Source organism: Elephantulus edwardii, unplaced genomic scaffold, assembly GCF_000299155.1.
Source record: "Elephantulus edwardii isolate Elephantulus edwardi_28Jun2011 unplaced genomic scaffold, EleEdw1.0 scaffold00076, whole genome shotgun sequence".
NCBI lineage: Eukaryota > Metazoa > Chordata > Mammalia > Macroscelidea > Macroscelididae > Elephantulus > Elephantulus edwardii.
In genome coordinates, this window is record NW_006399826.1 from 6498474 (window position 1) to 6502948 (window position 4475).

The following is a 4475-nucleotide window of genomic DNA, read 5'->3' on the forward strand; positions in this document are numbered from 1 at the left end:
ACAACAGAGAGCTCTGGTGGCCTACTCAATAGAGAACTGCACTGCCAACAGAAACACTATCAGTTCAAATCCATAAGCAGCTCCTAGCAAGAAAGATGGACAATCTCCTTCTATGATATTACAGTTTCAGAAAACTCAGGGTTATCAATCAGTTGGTTCCCTTCTGATGGTAATGAGAAAATGAAAATTTGTAAAGAAAGAAAATATAGCTTCTATTTGATGTACAGTATACATAATGCACATACTCAATTCTGAATCAGAGAGTATACTGAACTATCAACCCTGTGATGTTAGTGTTCTTGTCCCAGTGACTTGGTGGGGAAATGAGCATTCAGGGACAATGAATAACACGTGATCCGAGCGTTTATAGGTGCAAAAACAAACCTTTAATGTCATCTGATTCTTAGTCATCTTGACTACCTTGTCACCTTTATATTATGCTTAATTATTTAATGTAGAATAATAAATTTTCAATGTAAGAAGAAAAAAAATCTTAAGGTATTTTTGAGGAGTCAATATTCTGGGAATGTGAAGTTTCTATATAGATGAACGTGTGTATATGCCTGTGGTATCACATATATCATATTAGAATGCTTTCTAATCTGTGATCCTGAAAGTCTGACTTTTCTTTATATTAAACCTTTGATTGTGTCTCTGAATTGATTTTTTGTGGCCCAAAATATGGTTGTTTTTCTGGAGTGCAAATGTGAGGTCCTAACGATGGTATAAAGCTGAGAGGTAATGCAACTCAATTCAATTTAAATTGCATTATTGAGGAACAGGGATATTTGGAATATAGCACTCAGAATAGTCATTGGAGCATAGTAAAACCTAAAATCTCATACCTCCTGAGCCTGCATTTTTAGTAAATCATTGAAATTTGGGTAGAGGATGTAAATCTGAAACTTGTGCATTCGGGATGATAGCTGTAAAGCAGGAAAAGCAATGAAAAGGTCAGCTCATCTCTGACTGTATAAGTCTACATGCCAACTTGTTACGCAGAGATCGTCACCGGAAAATGGAGGAGAAAGGCGATTAGGGAGAAGAGAGAAGGTGATTCTGGCTTTGGATGTGGGGCGGGAGGGAAACAGTTCAAGGAGTAAGGGTTCTATGATAGGGTAGTATGGGTATCACAAGAATCCAGAATTAAGGTTGCATAGTGGAATGCTCTCAGAATGGGGGGCGCAGGGGGGGATCGTATTCCAATGAAAGAATTTTTCTTTTACTTTTCAAAGAGAGGAGTGAACTGGGAGTGGGGGAAGGGGAGGGGTGGGCAGGGAAAAAAGTGCAGCAGTGAATAAATGGAAATCCAAAATCTCTGTAAATGTTCATTAAAATTAGTAAAATAAAATTAAAAAAAGAGAAAGAAGTAAAAGTTAACACTGATCATTAGTTAATCATACAAGAGGTTGAATTCGAGTCCATTTAGTACACAAGTTAATGGAAAGCTCAGCAATATAAAGTGTTGGTTTTCACTGGATCCACTTCCTTTGTGGACATTGACTAAAGCGCTGATACATGTCTTCACTCCAAAACGGCATCAGGATTATCTAAAGCTGATTTTCTGCCTTCTCACTTAATCCAGCACTGAATGAAACAAAACCCAAACCAAAAAAGCTTCACGTTTATTGCCATTGAGTTGGAACCAACTCGTAGCCGATCCTCCACTGAGTTTTCAAAGGCTGTAGATTGAGCAGGTGGAGATGGAGCACCTTTTTTCCTGCTGAGTGACTTAGGAGAGATGCCACCTTTGGGTTAACAGCATTAATTCCCTAGGGACCATGCCACCAGAATGCAAGTTACCCTAAGAAGTGAACTTCTAATAATGGACTTTAAGATAATATGTTAATAGGTTTGACACTGTCCAATACTATGTATGACAAGACTTTTCTAGAATTTATTCTCATCATACCTCTTCTATGGGTATACATTTTCTTTAGGATTGTTTTTCCTAAAAGAAGGTTCAGAAGTCAATTGTGATATGATTTGACTTATAGTTGAAGAGGAAGAATGATTTAGGAAGCACCTTTACTTCCCTCAAAGTATTTGAACTGCCCATTGTAAGGCCTAAAGTGCCATCATTATTCACTTATTCCTTTAGGTTAACATTTATTTCCCATATATCTCTCTTAAAGTAGAAAATGCTCTCAGAGCAGGACTTTATTAAGCTATTTTCAGTGTCTCATATTTCATGGTTAATGTTCTAATCAGATATTTTTTAAAATCATAAGAAAGCTGTAGCACATAGTTGGAAAATGGTATGTCCTCAGCAAATGTGACTATTATAATTTTATTATCATGGGGAGGGGGACCAGGGTTGGCATCTGCATTTTGGGTTGCAAACAAAATAGAACCTGGGAACCACTGTATGGTTTAAAATCAGAAAAGATGTGCAATCATATTGTATTTTTTATTCCTACTTTTAAATCTCTACATTGAGTAAGTAATTTAAGAACTGGAATATATAAAGAAGAATGTGGAATTACTATTGAGAAAGACTTCATAACAACCTGTATTATGCAGATGACACAAACTTGCTTGCAGAAATTGAAGACAACTTGAAGCATTCATTGAAGAATAACAACCCTTCAATATAGATTACCTCTTAATATCAAGAAAAGAAAAAAATCTCACCACTGGACCATAGACATTATGGCAAATGGAGAAAAGATTGAAGTTGCCAATGATTTAATTTTACTTGAATCTGCAATCACCAGCCATGGTTTGCAGCAGTAAAGAAGTCAAAGGTGTGCTGCATTGGGGAAATACGCTGTCAAAGACCCCTTCAAAGTGCTAACAATCAGGACTGTCAGTGAAAAGGCTAAAGTGTACTTGCTCCAACTCATGGAGTTTTTGATTGCTTCCTTTGCCCCTATAATTTGTACAATAAAAGTTAGACTGAAAGTAGAAGAATCAATGCCTTTGAATTGTAGTGTTGGGTAAGTGTATTTACCCATGGACTGTCAAAAGAATAAACAAGTCTGTGTTAGAGGAAGAGCAATCAGGGTGCTTCTTAGAGAGAAAGTTGGTGACAGTTCATCTCATGTAACTTACCTATTTTGTCAGGAGGCATCAGTCCTTGGGGAAAACAAATAAACTGAGAAGAGCAGAGGGTCAGAAAAAGAGAGGAAGACTCTCAATTATACGGATTAACATAGTGACTGTAATAATGGGTTGGAACAGTACAATGCAAGATAAGGTTAAGTTCTAACCTTTGTTCATAGAGTAACTACGAGTTGTAGTCAACTCAATGACACCTAACAACAGCCACAATTAAGTAACAGAAATACCTATTTATGTTCCTTAATGGTAGGTGCTTTAGTTTTGGTTGTGTAATCAAGGGAGAAATATTTAACATCTCTGAACTTCAATTGTCTCATGAAAAATGGCCTACCTTATTGATATGTGCAATGCATCTCCTGATATCCTGACTGCTAGGACCAAATGATTGTGCATCCAAATAAGAAGGAAGCGTTAACAGTTTCAATCATTTCTCCATCTAACATGATGTGGCCTATTAGTCCAGTGGCAAGAGGTTTTGTTTTCTTGACATTGTAATACAATTCATATTCCCGGCCTGTAGTGTTTAGGATTCTGCAGCAAGGTCTTCAAGTCCTCCTCAATTTCAGCAAACAAGCTTGTGGTGCCATCTGCATCATGAAGGTCATTGATAAGTCTTCCTCCAATCCTGATACCACGCTCTTCTCATTTTCTGCACATTTGTGGAGAAGGTGTAGTGCTCTTTGAAGGCAAAGATGACTATGAGTATGTTGCTAGGAGAGGTAGTTATTACTTGGAGAAGGAAATCATGTTTTGAAAGGTGGAGGCAAAGTGAAGGAGAGAAAAACTGTCAACCACATGGATTGACATAATGATTGTAGCAATGAGCTAGAGTGTGTCATAGATTGCACAGGATAGGACAAGGTTCAGGTCTGTTGTTCATAGGGTCACTGTGAATTGCACTCTAATAATAACAACAATATCAATGTCAACATCAACATCAACCTTACTGATGGTTATGAAGACTGTTGTTGTTGTTAAGTGTCGTCATATCATAGACGACTTATAGCGATCCTATGAATGAAAGACCTGAGCACTTACTTGTATAATTTCCCTCATTTCGCCATATTCATAGAGTTTCTGGAGACAAGCTGTTTCAGAAGTGGATGCCACTCCTTCTTCCAAGCTTGTTTTAATAGGGGAGCTCCATCAAACACTGTCCACCGTTATCACATTTGACACATCAGTTTCACAGTGTTTAGCATCACAGCAACCATGAGTTACCTCTGTATAACAAATGGACAGATTAGTGCTATTCCACTTACAAGAATGACCAAAAACAATTACAACCAGGCCTGAGGACCACAGATCAAAATCACTCACCTTTGGCTTGGTAGCATCACTTTCTATCCACTAGACTAACAAAGTTCTCTATATGTTGCTGCTGTTGTTGTTAAGTGCCATCGAGTCGTAGA

The 4475-nt window shown here is 37.6% G+C and overlaps 1 pseudogene; it reads right to left on the reverse strand.

The window, feature by feature from the left end:
• The window catches only part of LOC102864724, a 39715-nt pseudogene extending 35596 nt beyond the window's left edge, over window positions 1-4119 (reverse strand).
• Window positions 4120-4475: the final 356 nt, after the last annotated feature.